This window comes from Silurus aristotelis (genome assembly GCF_946808225.1).
Source record: "Silurus aristotelis genome assembly, chromosome: 9".
NCBI classification, from domain to species: domain Eukaryota; kingdom Metazoa; phylum Chordata; class Actinopteri; order Siluriformes; family Siluridae; genus Silurus; species Silurus aristotelis.
Genome location: NC_139582.1, coordinates 26547416 through 26567374, shown reverse-complemented (window position 1 = coordinate 26567374; position 19959 = coordinate 26547416). Strand labels below are relative to the sequence as shown.

The following is a 19959-nucleotide window of genomic DNA, read 5'->3' as shown; positions in this document are numbered from 1 at the left end:
ATGTCTTTATCGAGGACAGCCAGTTCCGTCAACTTCTCCTTATGGCCTCTCCGCAAGAGGCTGGACCTGGAGATCAGGTCAGCCATCTTGCTTCCTGCCTTACTTTCAGCCCCCTCAGCCAGCCTGTCTGCATCCCTAGCCAGACCCTCACACACCTCTTGTATGCGTCTCCACTTCACCTTTAGCTCCTGAAGACAGTCCTCTGCCTCTTTCCTCTTAAGAGCCTGGGATTTTGCCTCCCTTTTCTTTCTCTCTGTCTCAAGATGGGCACGATATCTGGTCCTAGCTCTTGCTACACTCTCGAGTAGGGCTTTACTGAGTGGAACCTAGGTATAAGATTGGGAAAAGAGAACCAGAGTCAGTGACAAACTCAAGAAGCCAACTATGTTGATTCTGTCAACTTTTAAGTCAAAAGCATTTTACTAGTCCAGTCAGGGGTCATTCTTACCTGGGTAACACCTCCGTGTTGTGTAATATAATTACACACCAGCCTCCGTGTGACCACAGTGTCCTCTTTAATATTGTCTGACCCCAATTCATGTGTAGCCTATGATTTCCCTTTCTTATTTCTACTCGCAGAAGTATCAGTTAGCTGTTTGTCCTGGAGAAACCTCTGAACCAGCCCTTTCATGTGCATCCTGCATCTTTCTGGGTCTCTGTACATTACTGATGGATCCAGGCACACCATCTGCCTAACAGTCAGATACTAGAGGGGGCTCTTGTCCTGCACTTTCCTAATGATGCTACACAGTCCCTGCATGCACTCTCTCCTGAACTCTAGCACCCTGATCTCTGCACCTTTGATGCTCTAGAGAGAGGTAGCCATGAATATAGAACATGTCTTTAATGACCTGGTTCAGCCTAACCATTTGTAAAATGACTTTTTTAAACCATCACACTACCTTAAGGACTGACTCTGCACCTAGACCAATGCTGATGTCTTGTGGGCTGAGCCAGATGGTCTTGTCTGTGATATCCAATTTGGTCAGCTGCAGGGCAGTGATATCATGGAGGACTTCTCTCTTTATGAAGCATCTGAGTAGACTCTGTCAAAAGACAAACACAACAATGTCCGGTGCGGCACATTAATCACCGACATCAAATTGTCTGATTTTGATGCACAATGTATCCACTATTTTTTACACATACTAACCACAAACTTCACATTGTCAAAACATATCATTTGAGCCCAATCAGAGGTGATTATAATGTTAGAGAGCAACTCACCCCTCTACCAGAGTCTTACTGCACCTATATTTCTGATTTGAAAAATGCGGCAAAAGGAGGCGTTGCCTAGCAGACCGAGGGACGTGCGGGGGGGAGTGGGGGCTCAACACTTCCTTGCTATTCCAACTCGCTACGAAGGTGTGGCCGAGACTGGGCGTATTTTATACTCCACAGTAGTGATGCCCGATTCAAATTCAAGTACAGTGTAAAGTTTTAACCTGAAGAGGGCACCACACTAACGGGTTTTAGTAGAAAATTTACTAAATTGTACTAAAATATCAAAAATAATTACCAGACATGTAGACATCACTATTAGACACTTATTTATACAGTTTATCAGCAAAGAAAAATGATTTGGGGGTGAGTTGCACTTTAAGTAAATTATTACCATCATCAACTCAGTCAGGTCCTTCGGAAGGAATGGAAGCACAGGCTCATCTGTCTGATATTTTTTCAGGAAGGGAGTGAAGGTCCTGGCGAAGTGCCATGTAGAACTGCAATTTGGCCAAGATGAGTGGATCCTCCATGGCTGCAGCAACTGTGTCATGAGATGCTAACAGAGAGAGGCAGACAGAAAGGCAGGACATTTCAACATAGCCATATATTACAAAAACTATGACACACCAGGCCACACCAGCACCAGGGTTAGGACACAGTCACAGACCTATTCACTGCATTTAAGAACGGCCTACCTGTTCCAGGGTTCGAGAGTTTCTTTAATTTCACGGCTTCCATGTACAAGAGCAGTGATGGCCAGACTTCCAGGGCTCTCTCCACAACCGGAAGGTTTTCCACTCAACGATGGGCACAGAAAGAAAGGGGGAACACAGTAGACTTGGTTACTGTGATGCAATCCTCTCTCCTGGCAGACACATTGAAGACCAATGTGTGCATTGCTTTCAGCAACTTGTCCAGCTGCCATGCAGTGAACCCACACTTGAACCCACACAAAAGAGCCGAGCACCTGAAGATTTCATTGCAAAACTTAATATTAGAAACCAAAATCATATTTTGTATCACATGGAGATGGTTTTGAACTGCATGTGTTGCACCCATGCATCAATTTTTGCTCTGTAGCAATATGATTGTTTGTTCAATGTAAAGTGCACTACAAATAAAATGCATTATTATAATTATTAATAGATCACACTCACCCACAAACAGTAATAGCATTCTAAACTGCTCACCTCCATACTGCTCAGCATGATCTTTCTGGAAAAGGTCGAAGAGTTTCCAATTCACACTGGGCCCATCCATTGAAATGGACACCAAGTCTCTGAGGTTCAGTCTGTCCATACATTCCTGAGAAAAAAAGGGTTGCATTTGATTACTCAAATAAGAGGACTGGATGAGCACATATTGTTAAGGGAAATAACTAACTGGTCATGTAATATTGCAGTTACAGAAGAGTATATGCACACAAGTTGAGTCTATCAATATAAATTGATGAGCTTTTAAAGTAAAAAATGATTATCCTTACTTTGAGATGCGACAGCATATAAGATATCTGGATTGAACCTGTCCCTCGTTCCAATAGCGGATGTTCACATCCAGATGTTTGTTTTTCGTAGTTTCGTTGAGACTCTCATCAAACATAAGAACGAACGGCGATTTGTTAACTTCAGACACCAGTTCTTCTTTGATGTGGATAGCTAAACCAAACTTGGCTATGTAAGCTGTTTTGTCGGGACCGCAAGTAAACGTTTTAGCGATGTCGGTGTCAGGGAATGTGCACTTGAAAAGCTCTGAGATACCCTCATTTCCATTGTAGGACTGGTGTTTAGCGATTGTGTTAAGAGTCCACAACATCTCGGCTTTCATTGTTGGTGTGGACCCAAAAGCTGTGCGCAGATCCACTCTAGTTGCGGCCATAGCTGGAGGGTCTGCAGCGCTAGCAGCAAGCTGGCTAACATTAGCTCCTGTTGCCACTTCAGGCACATTAGCAGATAGCTGGCTAACATTAGTTGGTTGAAACACGCAGGCGATGGAAGAAGTTTGTTTTTGTCCATTGAGAGAGTTTATGTGCTCGGACGACTTGGCATGAGACTCTAATGCCTTCATTCCCATTGTACCTAGCCGAATCCTTTTTTTTGCATATGGTGCAAAACGCCTCAAAAACGTTGTCCACTGGTTTTAACCAATGACGAAGAGTTTTTATCCAGCCACACTTCATTCAATTTACATTTCCCCATAACCTCAGAATGAAATTGGTAGCTAGCTAACCTAAAAACAAACTTTAAAAATATAACTGCGTGCGTCAGTCAACCTTTCCTGTGGAATGCTGAGATTTCTCACGCTTCTCCTTTGCTTGTTGTGTTGTGTTGTAGTCTATGGTGTAGTAGCGCGTGATCTTCCTTTACTGAAGGCATAGCGTGTTCGCAGTATTTTGTACGGTGACCCGGGGTTCGTGGTTGACAAATGAAACTTTTGAGGAAAATTACAATATGGAGAAGTTATATACAGCATAATTTTTAAGACCCAGACATCAAAATTCAAGACTTTTTAAAGACTTTTTAAGGTATTATTTCCAAATTAATAAATTCAATGCTTTTAAGACTTTTTAAGACCCCGCGGGAACCCTGTATGTAAGACTTTGTGGCAGCAACGTCCAAGAAGTTTAAAAAGATCTTTCTGAACCTTTTGGATCTTGTAGAAAGCACAAGACGAATCCTGTTTCCTAAAGAGGTAATGTGATTTCTAATGTTCTTCCTCCTCGTCCCAGCAAAACAACTTTCACCTCAAGTAAACCAGATAATGTTTGTTTCCAACGTTTCTTCTATGCATGAAACACTTCTGTACATTGTTCACTTCACACAGTAAAGACTTAACAATAAATCACTATCACACATTGATAAAACACTGTGAGCAGGATTCAAACCTGCGTGGAGAAACACCATTAGATTTCAAGTCCAACACCTGCACCACTCGGCATCACAGCAGTGATGAAGTTTGCTGATGTCTTGACTTGTCTAGGATTTCCTGAGATTCAATGAAGAATTGAACAGTGTCTCTGGCAGACTTTGGCACTTTTCTCACCATTAAACAAAAGACAGTTTGAGTTCCATTGAGTTTTGCTGCTCAGCACAACACAATTCTTTAAGTACAAAAGAAGTGCAGATAATCCAGTTTCCAACATGCTGGTGCTTTCATGGAACAGGGCAGAACAGGCAGCGTTCCCGGCGAGTTCAGTCAGTAGAGCTGTAGTTCCACACAAAGGTTGTGATTATAAAAAACCTAACAGGAGAATGTGTGCCTGTAAGTAAACTCTGAGCATGTGTACACACATTCTGGAGACACAGAAGGTGAAAAGGGGAAATAGCGCCACAGATGGTGAGGTGATGAACTGAAGTCAGATTGTAAGAAGTAAAAGACGCTGCAGAATAAAAAAATGGAGGAAAGAGGAGAAAACAGTGAGGGGTGAGGAGAAGATTCATTTACTAAAATACTCAGATAATAAAAAAATCTATATCTGCAGCACCAAACAGAGACACTGCTCTTACACACTGCTGTTAGTCTTTATGCCGACACCAGCAAAATTACCCCCTGATGCTGACTGAAATCCCCTCATATGACCAAACCCACCCTTTATATTAATAGATTTCACTTTATAGCTGTTAAAAAGTTTGCCGTCAAGATTCTCTTTTGCCAAATTTGCCGCCTTTAGAGATTTAAATTGGACGCATTCAAACTCTTTTGTCTCCGTCTTGTAACCGACAACCTTCAGGAGAGACGTCGTGTCAACACACAATTCATATTAAACAGATCTAATACAGGACTTTAGTAGAAAAAAAAAAGTTTGGACCCCCTGGTCTAAAGGGTCTACTATATTCTACTACTACTTACACACTTACCAGCTACCTGATGTTCACTAGTAGAAAAATGTTTAATAGAGCGACTGTACGACTGCTGGAAAAGTGAGTTTTCAAACTTTATGGGTTTTTATTCTCTTTAAAACAATGAGTTTATTATTTATTATTAGAGCTGCAACAATTAATCGAATCGATAATGAAATTGGTTGTTAGTGAATGCTGTTATCATCATCATGTGAAAATAGTGTAGTTTAATGAAGTGTTATTGTGTAAACTGTTTGTTTGTAACTTCAGGACAGTCTACAACAGTAACTTATCTGTTCTCAAACGTGATTTACTGCGGCTTTACTACGTTCAAATGCTTGTTTTCGATGCTTGTTTCTTCATTAGCCTCATGCTAGCCGGGTTTGCTAGCGCTGTTTTTGTGTTAACTAGTTTCTTAGAATATTTGACACAAATTGACCCAAAGACGAAAACATTCTATTATTCTTTATTAAGATATTTATACTTTATTTATAACTCACTGAATGTAGAATATTTCAACTGAGGGTCTTCATCCTCCACCTGGAACACGGAGTTTTTCCCGGAGCTCATTACTGACGATGCATAGTAGTGATGAGTTGATTATGAACGATTCCTTGATTCTGAACGAGTCTTCAATGTGATTCAGAAGAACGATTCGTCTCAAAGAGTGATTCGTTCATTTTCTACTGGACGCGCGTGAGCAAAGCATCGCAAAATCTCCGTAGGTCATGAAGATGAACTAAATGATTAAAAAAAGATTCGCTAATTTTCATGAATGAGATTTAAAGAACCGAGTCACTAAAATGATCCGATCTTCCCATCACTTTTACAGCGATGACCCTTGATCCTAGAAGCTCCGCCTCTCTGATAGCGTCCGCGTCCCTGATTGGTGCATCAATTTTCAACTACGCACCCAATCAATAGAGACCGAAAAAGAAGTACTCGTCACAAAACTACGCCCCGTTTCCATGGAAACCAGTACACAAACAATCTCTTTTTCTGGCGACAGGACAATCAAGACTGCTTGTGGATACTTTTTTAAATATTTCATAAAAATATACTTTATATACAAACATTTTGAAGATGCAGGACACCAACACAAACAAGTAAGTTTATATTACTGTTTTTACTTTATTTATACTAATTATTTTCCTGTAATATCATATTCCCAATGTATTATCTATACTGTAGAATTGTCTGTGTCATGTGATTTGATGACATTTTGTTCATATTAGTAGAAAGAGAGCTGCATCAGACATGCCACCACCCAGTGCTGCTAAAAAGCCTCGACTTGATGCTGAACACACAAAACAATCCCTCATCAGTAGTGCATTAAAAACACTGCGGGATTCCTGTGATGATCTTTTATCTCTAAACTGCATTGATGCACTACTTAAAGGGAAATGTGAACTTCCTTCACTGACAGATGAAGAAAAATCTGTCATTTCCAAGTTTTGTGTGAACGAGGTCAGTTATTATCTTCTGTTTTATTTAGTGTGCATTCAATTCTTTAGCTGTGGATTTGAGTTTTCTCATTTTAAAAGTCAATCCATAATTAACTGGTCCTGATGTTCTGAAATTGAACAGTAAATATGATTTATCATGTAAAAATGTTTACTCCAGGTTTTGGTTTATGCAAAGTCTAGTAGTTTTCCTAAACCTAATCTACAGTCAAGTCTTAACTCCCTAATATTTGTTTTAAATACATGACTTGAATACATGTTTGATTTAGTCGGATGTTGGTTGATTTTTTTCTTTCGTCTTATTTAGTCGTTGGCAGAGACGTTTCTGAAAGCGGTTTTGGAGAAGATCAAGGGGGAGAAAGAGTCTATGGGACATGAACTCCTGCAGTCTCTCTGTAGGGTTTATGTGGGTTTGTGTCAAAAGAGAGGAGACTCTCATAAAGCACATGCCCTCGCCTACAGATTTCTCAAAGAAGGTGAGATTATATTGACATTTCATTATATATTTACTAAAAAAAAGTGATTTAAAGAAACCACTTGTGATCTGTTTTTGGTTTTGTATTTCTTCCTATACAGTGTATTTTAAATCTGTGGTATCATTTTGTTTCTTTGCAGACTTTTCTCAAGCCCCAAAACTGATAATGGTCATGGTGACAGCATGGCCAAGTGTTTTCTCTTGTAACAGCCCTTTATGCAGAGCCGTTCACATCATGTGCAAAATGAAGGCATACGGAAAGATGTATTATTTGCTCAGCAGGTTTCTGCACCGGGATACGGTAAGTAGCTGATTCTCATCACAACAGTCATCAGAACAGTCATTAAACATTATTTTTCAACTGGACTTTTCATGTGTTTTACTGCAATCTTACTCTAATTTTCATTTCCAATATCCACGTCATCTATGGAGCAAATTCATTATAAATTCATATTGAATTAAATCAATAAATATAAAAAAAATTTCTTAAAGAATTCAAGCTGAAAGTGTTACAGGACATCACTATTTTAGTCTTTTTTTTTATTAGTGTGAGTATTAGTGTGGGTTTTAAATAAATGATGTCTTTTCTGCCAGGAGCCTCCTGGAGACACCTACAGCACCATCACCAGCACACTGAAGGCTCTTCTGAAAGACAAAAATCTGACTTTCCAGAAGAGCAGTTGGTATGGTGATGATCTCTGTCCTGCTGCCTTGGACTACGTATTCAGCCTGGACCTTCTCTGTGCACAACTGGGCTGGATTTGGACCGTCTCCCATGTTATACGGTACTGAATGTGAAACTGCTTCAACGTGTTTAATTCTCATCTTTCTAGTTTTTTGAACATTTATTAAATTGCAAACCGGCAAATGTGAGACTCATATGAGACAGTGTTTGTCCCAAATACTGCAAATCTTCCATTCTTGTTGCATAAACTTACAATTGATGGTTTTCTATTACTGTCACAAAAACACCTAATATGTCCAATGTTTTATTTATCAGAAAAAGTGTTTGGCTCATCTTGAACACTTGGCTGAAACAAACACAAACAGAGGAAACACAGTTCAGAAACGTCTCTGTAGCAGCAATATTCAGGCTACTCGGTAAGTTTCCTGTAAATCCTGTTTTAGAGCACTATCTCACATTATTTCTGGATTCTTCTGTTTTTCACTCACGTTCTTTGTCCATCTCAATCAGGGCGACTTGGCCAAAATGGCCTTAAGGAGAACGTGGCAGCATCAGTGGAGGATCTGGTGAAAAGCATATCTGAGTTCAGGGGACAAAAAGGTATCATTAAAGGATCAATTAAACAAGTCCTTTATCAATCTTTATCTTTATTCTCTGATTTTTAGTTCTCTATCAACAGGAAAGTGCTTCAGCAAGTCCTAATTTCACGATGGATTTTGTGTGCAGATTTGCCGTGGGAGGTGCAGCTCGCAGTGGTTTATGCCACTCATGATCTGGCACCCAGCAACCCCAAAGTCGCTCTGAACGCTTTAGAATCGTGGAAGAAAGACCTCACAAAGCCTGTTCCTCCAGCCGTTCCCAAGTGCCTGAAGCAGATCAGCTTTATTTGTTCTCACATAAAGACAAAAAAAATTATCAAATTAAATAATGTTTGATAAATTTTTTATTTTTTTTGTACATGAATAAATAAAATACATAATAGATCTGCACAGTGTTATTGTCTCTTTACAGTGGCGGGTCGTGCATTTCACACCCAATCATCTGCCTTCAGTCCCAATCGTCCTCTCAATAACATCAATATGATGCCACAGCTGTAGAAACCATCATCATTATTATACAGCATATAATACATGCAGTATAACAGAGCGCATACAGATTCTTGTGCATTTTCCCTGCATTACAGTTTTCCTGGTGTTTTGACATTAAGCAAATTGTGTGTTTTTGTACAGATTCTACAAAGAAAATGCAAAAGTATAAATGGCTCATGAAAAAGCTTAATGACTCTTGTGAACTGTTTTGGTGGACCTTTATATAATGACCTTTATATAAAAAACTTTCAAAAAAACGTGTTAACACGTTAACCCAAATTCATTTTAACAGCACTAATTTTATTTATGCGCAATTAATGCAGCACGCATTTCTTCATTTTTATTAAGAATATAAATATAGTGGAACCCACTTATCTTGACCTCGGTTAACTCGCCAACTTTATTAAGTCGACGTTTTTGAAGTGAAACCGGCAAATTCTCGCTTTGTCTCAGCATTTTTAATCGGTTATGTCGATTTTTTTATGTCGCCGAACCCTACTATCTCGAGCACAAGGGGGGGCAAATTTGCGTGGCGAAAGCCAAGGAAAAGGCATATGAGGAGCTGTATGAGAGGTTGGACACTAAGGAAGGAGAAAAGGATTTGTACCGATTGGCCAGGCAGAGGGACTGAGCTTGGAAGGATGTGTTGCAAGTAAGAGCAATAAAGGACGGAGCTGGAAATGTGTTGACTAGTTAGGAGAGTGTGTTAAGATGATGGAGGGAGTATTTTGAGCAGCTGATGAACGAGGAAAATGAGAGAGAGAGAAGGTTGGATGATGTGGAGTTAGTGAAGCAGGAAGTGGATAGGATTAGTGAGGAAGTGAGAGCAGTGTTTAAGAGGATGAAGAGTGGAAAGTCGGTTGGACCAGATGACATACCGGTAGAAGCATAGAGATGTTTAGGAGAGATGGCAGTGCAGTTTTTAACCAGATTGCTTAACAAGATTCTGGAAGGTGAGAGGATGCCTGAGGAATGGAGAAGGAGTGTGCTGGTACCGATCTTTAAGCATAAGGGAGATGTGCAGACCTGCAGAAACTAAGTTGATCAGTCACACCATGAAGTTATGGGAAAGAGTAGTGGAAGCCAGGCTGAGAGAAGAGGTGACCATCTGTGAGCAGCAGTATGGTTTCAGAGGTGGAGAAGGTGGTGGAGTTCAGGTACCTAGGGTCAACAGTGCAAAGTAATGGAGAGTGTGTTAGGGAAGTGAAGAAAAGAGTGCAGGCAGGGTGGAGTGGGTGGAGAAGAGTGGCAGGAGTGATTTGTGATAGTAGGGTATTTGCAAGAATGAAAGGGAAAGTTTATAGGACTGTGGTGAGACCTGTGATGTATGGATTGGAGACAGTGGCATTGAGTAAAAGGCAGGAGGCGGAGCTGTAGGTAGCAGAGCTGAAGATGTTAAGGTTTTTGTTGGGAATGACGAGGATGGACAGGATTAGAAAATAGTTTATTAGAGGGACAGCGCATGTTGGACGTTTTGGTGACAAGGTGAGGGAGGCGAGATTGAGATGATTTGGACATGTGCAGAGGAGGGACATGAGTTATATTGGTAGGAGAATGCTGAAGATGGAGCCACCATGAAGGAGGAAAAGAGGAAGACCAAGGAGGAGTTTCATGGATGTGGTGAGGGAAGACATGCAGGTAGTTGTTGTGAAAGAGGCAGATGTAGAGGACAGGGTTGTATGGAGACGGATGATCCGCTGTGGCGACCCCTTATGGGAGCAGCCGAAAGAAAAAGAAGTCATCGTAATGATGAGATAAGTCGTAAATATGAGAAGTCATAATTACGATAACCTTTCTGTGAATTATTTTTTCTTTGTGAATGCAATGCACTTCCGTACATACAGATGCTTAGCTAGTTAAAAACGTCAGTACCAAGCCTGTTTGCTCTGTATTTTCTATTCTGATGTACGCATTGTCTGCCTGTCTATTGGTTCAATTTTTTGCTATTTTTCCATTAAAACATCTGTTTGAGACTTCTCCATAAGACAGAATAGTTAGCCTTTTTTTGTAACAGCAGAGGGTGGGGTAGGGAATTCTAGCATAGTTCAAAAAGGACAAGGACAACTTTTTTTATTTTTTTAAGTTCAAGTTTTAAAATAGCTTGTATGAAGTATTTATCCCTTGACAGTGTATTACCTGCAGCACAGCACGTTTCCTAATTGGTGATCATTTTAATGGGATCATTAGTGTTATAATCTAGGTAGAATAAACAAGTCATAAACTGGCTATAGAAATTTTTTTTTTTTTTTTTTTTTACAGATTAGAATTTATAAACTTTTTTTTTATAAACAAAAAGAAGAAAAAGTCTGACTTGTCTAATAAGAGCGACGCACTTTTACAGCAAAAGAGAAAATCTTTTATGATGAGAAATTGCAAATGCAGATTTAGAAGTCAGACAATGAGCACACGCAGTGACAAATCAAAACGCTTTAAACACTGCATTCAACAAAAGTGTGTATTTGGTGCCAATCTAATGCAACATCAACAGATCAGCTCTAAAAATATAGGACTTTTCAAATGACACTTAAATCATGACACTGGAAATAGAGCTGCCGTCAAGCTGAAGTGACAATTTTGCCCCAAGTACCTGTTAATTTCCAACCGTGCAACAGGACAAGTATGTAAACTAAAAGGTATAAAGTCTTTGGAAAGTTTTTATTTCCCTATTTGCTCTGCATTTATCTGAGACCCAACAAGTACTTCTGAAGCTGTACTGCATGCACAGTAGCTTTTGGGGCATGATAGAGCTGCGGACCTCCCTCGTGTTTTTCAATAGTGAAGATTATCTTTCCACTGAAGAGCGTTGCTTCATCTCAAGGTGGTACACCAAAGTTTTATTGCAAGTAAATGATCAGACACAATGGTCCTTCTGCTCCTGGGTCAGCATGGATGAGCTTCTCTGCATCAGATATAGATAACATGTTTCCTAGCTTAGCAATATTTCTAAGGTGAAAAAAGGCTGCTTTTGTAACATGGTTGAAATGATTTTGAAAAGACAAGCTGCTGTCTAAAATAACTTCCAGGTATTTTACCGTTGAAGTAGTAGTTACAGAACATCTGTCTAAATGCAGGTTGAAATGCTGGAGCTTCTGTGTACTGTTTATTGGGCAGATGAGCAAAATCTGTCATCAGAATTGAATAATAAAAAGTCATGCAATCTTTTAACTCTAACACAGTTATCCAAGCTAATTGAGCTGTATCACCTAGTATTGATGAGCTATATAGCTGGGTATCATCAGCATAAAAGTGAAAGCTAATTTTATGCCTTCTAATAATATTTCCGAAGGGAAGCATGTATATTGTAAAAAGCAGGGGCCCTAGAACTGAACCTTGTGGAACACCATAAATTACTTGCATTAAGCTGGATAGCTCTCTATTTAAGTCTACAAAATGGTAACGATCTGGTAGGATTTAAACCAGCTTAAAGCCTGTCCCTGAATGCCTTAATGTAATTTTGTAAGCGATCTAGGAGAAGATCATGATCTATAGTGGCGAATGCAGCACTAAGATCTAGTAAAACTAACAAATGTAGCCTGGTTGGCAACTACACGTTGCCTATTCAAATCACACATGAACATTGCCTAGACTGCTCTTGTACACATACATTAACTTTAGTCTCTCCTCTGTAGGATCAGTGTGACAACATCCTTCTCAACCACAACTTTGGTCTGCCTAACAAGTAGGCACATTGTCAGGCAAATAATGGGGGAACCCACACTGAAAAAAGACAAAAGAAAAGTTAAGTTCCCAAAGATTTATTGCATTTCTTACTGAAGTGTTATAATGCAAAGTGATTGCTTACTTACTGTGCTCAATGGGTGAAACAGTCCAAGCTAAGAAAACACCCGAATTATATACAAAGTAACAAATAAAAGATTGGACAACGAATGAAACAAACAGAGCAAAAAATATACACGCAAACGACGCTATTGGTGCGAGCCACCTGTGACACAACAGAGGCATACTGACTAACTAAACAAACTGACACTGTGAAGCTCTCCTTTATAGTCCAAGCCCCGCCCCCACGTGGATTAAACCAACCTGACTAATTAATGAGGTAAGTATAAGAGGTATGTACATATTTACAATAACACATACATATCTATATATAAACATAGCAACACCCCCATTGATACGTTTTTTATACTATAAAATAAACAAATGTATACCGAAGTAACAGGTAAACTAATTATGACAGCATTTTATAATTCCCCTTTTCGTCACACAGTGGACTCGTCGGCTTCCGGTTGAGTCGCGCCTGCGCATCGTAAGTCTGTCACTATAAACACGGCCGCTGGGTGGCGCTTGATTTGGCTGAACGTTTGGAGGAAGAGCAACGTAAAAACCCGATTACACAGACGCCGACAACACCTAAACACAGTTAAGTATTTACAACATAAAACTAAACTATATAAAAACAAGTGACAATAACAAAATATGAATGTGTTTGTTGTGCGCAGTGTGAATTACTGTCAGGGAATGGAAATGGAGTGGGTGTTTTTGCGTGTATGAGAGACCGGTATGCTAACGGTGTGTGTGTGTGTGTGTGCGCGTGCGCGCATAGACTTCGCCGCAGTAGGGAAAAACGGAGGATCAGAAATAATGGAAGATGTTATATTTTCAATAAGCAAACCCCAAAAACCTCTACATACACGAACTTTGACTGTAGTTCCAGTAATAAAAATATGACAATGCAGCCAAGGACAAATTATGATAAACAAAATGAGTAGCTTCACCTCTCATATCTTCTGGCAGTGTCGTTACTTACTCATTTGCTAAGTTGAATAATCAGAGTTTTCGACATGCAGGATCGTCCAAAAAAAAACAGCTGCCACGGTCCAATTAGAGCCAAAAAAACTGACCATGAGCTTGGTGTGTCCCGGGCTCTTATCATTCTTATTCTTCGTTCTTTATATAGCCTGATATATTGGTTAAATATGATGCTGCATTTGGAGAGAGAATGAGTTACTTTCTGGAACTGTATTGGTAGTGAGCTGTAGTTTAGGTTCAATTTGTGTTGTTCAATAAATGTTTAATTTAAGCAATTGTCTTTATCACGTCATATTAATTAACTGCTTAATTTTATAAGAAGAAGGGGAAAAAAAATCTGCCAAAAAACATCAACATATATCGGCCATCTGCTGCCCTTGATTCCTAAACATCAGCATGTGCCAGATAAAAACCCATATCTACCCATAAACCCCATATCTACCCATAAACCCCAATATCTACCCATAAAACCCCATATCTACCCATAAAACCCCATATCTACCCATAAACCTCATATCTACCCATAAAAACCCCATATCTACCCATAAAAACCCATATCTACCCATAAAACCCCATATCTACCCATAAACCCCATATCTACCCATAAAAACCCCATATCTACCCATAAAAACCCATATCTACCCATAAAACCCCATATCTACCCATAAAAACCCCATATCCACCCATAAAACCCCATGTCTACCCATAAAACCCCATGTCTACCCATAAAAACCTATGCCTACCCATAATACCCCATAGAAACCCATATATACCCATAAAAACCCCATAAAACACATATCTACCCATTAAAACCCATATCTACCCATAAAAACCCATATCTACACATAAAAACCTCATATCTACCCATAAAAACCCCATATCTACCCATAAAAACCCCATATCCACCCATAAAACCCCATGTCTACCCATAAACCCCATGTCTACCCATAATACCCCATATCTACCCATAAAAACCCCATATCTACCCATAAAAACCCCATATCCACCTATAAAACCCCATATCCACCCATAAAACCCCATATCCACCCATAAAACCCCATGTCTACCCATAAAACCCCATATCTACCCATAAACCCCATATCTACCCATAAAAACCCCATATCTACCCATAAAAACCCCATATCTACCCATAAAACCCCATATCTACCCATAAAAACCCCATATCCACCCATAAAACCCCATGTCTACCCATAAAACCCCATGTCTACCCATAAAAACCTATGCCTACTCATAATACCCCATAGAAACCCATATATACCCATAAAAACCCCATAAAACACATATCTACCCATTAAAACCCATATCTACCCATAAAAACCCATATCTACACATAAAAACCTCATATCTACCCATAAAAACCCCATATCTACCCATAAAAACCCCATATCCACCCATAAAACCCCATATCCACCCATAAAACCCCATGTCTACCCATAAACCCCATGTCTACCCATAATACCCCATATCTACCCATAAAAACCCCATATCTACCCATAAAAACCCCATATCCACCCATAAAACCCCATATCCACCCATAAAACCCCATGTCTACCCATAAAACCCCATGTCTACCCATAAAACCCCATGTCTACCCATAATACCCCATAGAAACCCATATATACCCATAAAAACACCATAAAACCCATATCTACCCATTAAAACCCATATCTACCCATAAAAACCCATATCTACCCATAAAAACCCATATCTACCCATAGAAACCCCATAAAACCCCATATCTACCCTGGATGGTCTTTTTGTTTTACTATGTGCAGGAGGAAAAGACCTTGGTGTAATTATTGACTTCAGTCTTTCATTTGAAGGTCATGTAGATTTTAATGGCATTAATATTAATAAACTGTCTCATGCCACAGTACCTGATAGAACTTTTGGTCAATTATGATCCACCACACCTTCTTTGATCAAAAGATACAGGTTAAGTTAAGCTTTCAGTCAACATATTTGTTTAATCACGCACTTTGTGTTTCTTAGGTAAAGGAGCAGATCTGGAGGAATTATGGTTAGAGTGTTTTGGGGAACTCGGATGTTTGCTCCACCTCCTAGTTCAGCATGGTCCTGAGGTACCAGTGATCCTGTCTGTCTGTTTGTTCTTTCTGGAATCTTCTTAAAGCCCTAACTCTGGAAGGAATTCTTTTCAAATGGACACAACCCACTGCTGTGGATGAGGATATTTCCATATGAAAAGACTAAAGATCTATTAAGTGACTGAGGAATGTTAAACTTGGTATTGGTCTGCTACAGTGGTTTATGTCTACAGTTTAGTGGATAGGTTTGCTTTTATGTCTGGTTCCTCTAAAGGTTCCTTGCTCATACCATCTCAGGGAGATTTTTCTTGCCACTACCTTGTGTATTATGGATAAACTTATTGGGATTAATTTCTACATTTTAAATTTACATTTGTAATCTATTTATTTCTGCTAAATCTGATTTGGTACAATGGCTGTTGCTGAAAGTGCAATAGAAATAAAAGAAACTGAATTAAATTGGAAAAAGAGTTAGTGTGATATTCAATGCTGCACAGAAAGGAGAGATTGTTGTGTTTGCAGATTCTCTGCATGGTAGCAGTGTAACTGTGCACAAAATTCACGGTTCGGTACGTACCTCGGTTTTTAAGTCACGGTACAATTTTCAGTACGATTGGGAGAAGAAATGCAAAACATAAAATCGCTTTTCTTTTTTTATTATTATTATTATTATTATTATTATTATTATTATTATTATTATTATTATTATTAACACAGTTTATTATTATGAACATTTGTGAACAGAAACCTGCTTGGAAAAATAATATATAAAATAATATTGTAGAATATTTTGTAAAAAATCAAATAAATAAGAGAATAAATAATAAAATAAATTGCATAATGAATTAAAGTTGCACAAATGAAATTAATTAAATTAAATAAGTAGAAAAATAAATATTTTTCATTTGTTTGACCCTATTTGGATAATACAGGTGTGTGTGTGTGTGTGTGTGTGTGTTTTAGGTTTAAAATAACTTTTTTAAAGACATTCTGCTTAACTGTTCTATTTATTTTAGAATACTTGAACAAATTTAGTCATTCCTTTTATCCTTCATTCATTCACTCCCTCTTCTTCTTCTTCTTCTTCTTCTTCTTCTTCTTCTTCCTATTTTGGCTGCTCCCGTTAGAGGTCGCCACAGTGGATCATCCGTCTCCATACCCCCCTGTCCTCTACATCTGCCTCTTTCAAATCAACTACCTGCATGTCTTCACTCACCACATCTGTAAACCTCCTCCTTGGCCTTCATCGTTTCCTCCTTCCTGGTGGCTCCATCCGCATCATTCTCCTACCGACATAATTCATTCACTTACTCGACATGCGGAATTGTCAGGATTTCTTCCTTTTAAGAGAAATTTTTGAAGCTGGAGATAAAATGCTTAGGTACAGAGTGAGTCTCCACAGTGACACTGCACTGAATCATTTCTATTTTATACCCCTGGCATTATTGTGTATGTTTTCAGGTTTAATAATAAAAGAATAATGCGCCAAGGAGTCTCTCTCTCTCTCTCTCTCTCTCTCTCTCTCTCTCTCTCTCTCTCTCTCTCTCTCCTTGCTTCAGTCTCTTTTGATAGAAAAGAGAAACACAAAAGGCAGAGGTGGAGACTAAACAAACTTGCGGTTCATCACTTAAGTTCCTGAGGGAACTCGGATTGTAAATTTGTTCCACACGTAAAAAGGAACTGAAAGCCACGTGTACCGTAACAACCCTACCACAGCGAAAAGACCATAATAATAAGCATAAGTCACTATAACTCAGTGTTGCTGCCACTGCTTTTTCAGTAGCAACAGCAAGAAGGAACCGGTGGAGGCCGATTTAAGATAGATTTCCCCTCTGCTTTGATCACATGTCCCAGATATGTGACATGATTATGCAAAATGTAATTGGGAAAGGCTGGCCTTTAGTCCCTTATCAGCAGTGCCACTGTGTCCTATAAAGAGTGACTGCAAAGCAGATCGTTGTCATAATCTATGAGATTAGATCAGATTCTGATCAGATTCCTACATTGTCCTGGTGACTTCCCTATCTGTCTCTAACAATTAGACCATTTGGACCCCAAACTGTGTGAATTTGGAATGAGCTGTTTTCAGAACTGGTGCAATGGAGTTAACTGCTGTTTTATGTGAATCACCATTAAAAAAAAAAAAGGAAAATACACAATTTTTCTGAGGAATTTTTCTCCTGGGATCCCCCCGAATGGGAACAGAGTACGGTGTAGGACAGTTGTCTGTTGATACACAAATTTGTTACCGTGAGGGAGAGTTAGAAATAGACACAGAAGCAGCCTCATTTGCCCAATACACATTTTTTAAGCATTGCCTCTCTATTTTAGCCTGAAATCTGTAAAAATAAAATCCCTTCCGTTTTTGTAGACACCTTCAAAATCCCTATCTGGTCCTGTAAACATCATGACCGTGCAATGTGTTGTGTATGTTGTCATGAAATGTGCAGTCTGACACTGTGTGTGCAAAGGAAGTAAGTTGCACTGAGAGTTCTGTAACAGTAGATGGCAGCAGAGAGAGAGAGAGAGAGAGAGAGAGAGAGAGAGAGAGAGAGAGAGAGAGAGAGAGAGAGAGAGAGAGAGAGAGAGAGATGGATGGATGGATGGATGGATGGATGGATGGATGGATGGATAGATGGATAGATAGATATCGATTTACAAATCTCATAAACGTATATTTTATTCACAATAGAATATCGATAAAATATCAAATGTTGAAATGAAAGTGAGAAAGTGAGTGCATAATATCATCCAATGATTCAGAGAATCTGAAACAATCTCTGTGTGTAAGGGTTCAAGGTCGGAAAACCATACTGGATGCCCGTAAACTTCGGGCCCTTAGACTGCACTGCGTTACATACAGAAATGCTACTGTAATGGAAATCACAACATGGGCTCAGGAATACTTCCAGAAAACTGTGTCGGTGAACACAATCCACTGTGTCATTCACCTCTATAGGTCAAAAAAGAAGCCATATTTAAACATGATCCAGTGTTTTCTCTGGGCCAAGGCTCATTTAAAATAGACTTTGGCAAAGTGGAAACTGTTCTATGGTCAGACGAATCAAAATATGAAGTTCTTTTTGGAAAACTGGGACGCCATGTCATCCGGACTAAAGAGGATAAGGACAACCCAAGTTGTTATCAGCGCTCAGTTCAGAAGCCTGCATCTCTGATGGTATGGGGTTGCATGAGTGCGTGTGGCATGGGCAGCTTACACATCTGGAAAGGCAATATCGATGCTAAAAGGTATAAGTTCTAGAACAACATATGCTCCCATCCAGACGTCGTCTCTTTCAGGGAAGACTTTGAATTTTCCAACATGACAATGCCAGACCACATACTGCATCAATTACAACATCATGGCTGCGTAGAAGAAGGATCCGGGTACTAAAATGGCCAGCCTGCAGTCCAGTTCTTTCACCCATAGAAGACATTTGGCGATTCATAAAGAGAAAAATGCAACAAAGAAGACCTGAGACAGTTGAGCAACTAGAAGCCTGTATTAGACAAGAATGGGACAACATTCCTATTCCTAAACTTGAGCAACTTGTCTCCTCAGTCCCCAGACGTTTGCAGACTGTTATAAAAAAAAAAGAGGGGACGCCACACAGTGGTAAACATGGCCTTGTCCCAACTTTTTTGATATGTGTTGATGCCATGAAATTTAAAATCAACTTATTTTTACCTTAAAATTATACATTTTCTCAGTTTAAACATTTGATTTGTCATCTATGTTGTGTTCTGAATAAAATATTAAAATGTGAAACTTTCACATCATTGCATTCTGTTTTTATTCACAATTTGTTCAGTGTCCCAACTTTTTTGGAATCGGGTTTGTAAATGCAGTCAGTCACACAATCAGCGTGAGCATGTGACAGCGGTGTGACTGAGACGAGATGATTTACTGGCAACTAGGGATGCGCGATATTGACAAAAAATATCTCGATAATTATATATGATTTAATCGATAACGATAATTAGACGATATTTTGCTAAATGTGATGTTATGCTGTTACCTAAAGGACTACCGTGGACAACTTACAAATTTTATTTTTTTTATTTTTTTTATTGTGTGATGGTCAGTGCACAATAGTGACAGTTTAATTAATCAATTAAGTTTAAATTGATTTTACATAAATAATGTTTGGATATTTTGCACATAAAACGTTGAATATTTGAGATCATTAAAAAAAAAATTTTGAGATTCTTTAAATGTGAAATTAAAACCGCCAGTAGGTGGCAGCAATTATCTTTTAATAAATGAATCATTGCAATTTTACCGAACAATTTAAACGTGTGATTCATTCAGGAACAAAACATCATGTTTCTCTGAAACGCACAACAAAAAC

The 19959-nt window shown here is 39.0% G+C and overlaps 4 long non-coding RNA genes across 5 annotated transcripts in view; 2 read left to right on the top strand and 2 right to left on the bottom strand.

The window, feature by feature from the left end:
• LOC310731235 overlaps positions 1-19959 on the top strand; it is a 276213-nt gene that overhangs the window by 40860 nt on the left and 215394 nt on the right. The window lies entirely within an intron of this gene.
• On the bottom strand, positions 581-2726 carry LOC310730693. Of its 2 annotated transcripts, XR_014534910.1 has the most exons (5): positions 2415-2726; positions 1920-2191; positions 1616-1780; positions 903-1046; positions 581-808 (listed from the first exon to the last, which is right to left on the bottom strand). It is a non-coding gene; the product is annotated as an uncharacterized lncRNA (long non-coding RNA). The 2 variants fall into 2 exon arrangements; XR_014534911.1 differs by lacking the exon at positions 581-808 and having other exon boundaries at positions 868-1046.
• On the top strand, positions 7652-8629 carry LOC310730690. The gene is made up of 4 exons (XR_014534907.1): positions 7652-7783; positions 7999-8099; positions 8194-8283; positions 8410-8629. It is a non-coding gene; the product is annotated as an uncharacterized lncRNA (long non-coding RNA).
• Positions 7972-8182, bottom strand: LOC310730691. The gene is made up of 2 exons (XR_014534908.1): positions 8140-8182; positions 7972-8029 (listed from the first exon to the last, which is right to left on the bottom strand). It is a non-coding gene; the product is annotated as an uncharacterized lncRNA (long non-coding RNA).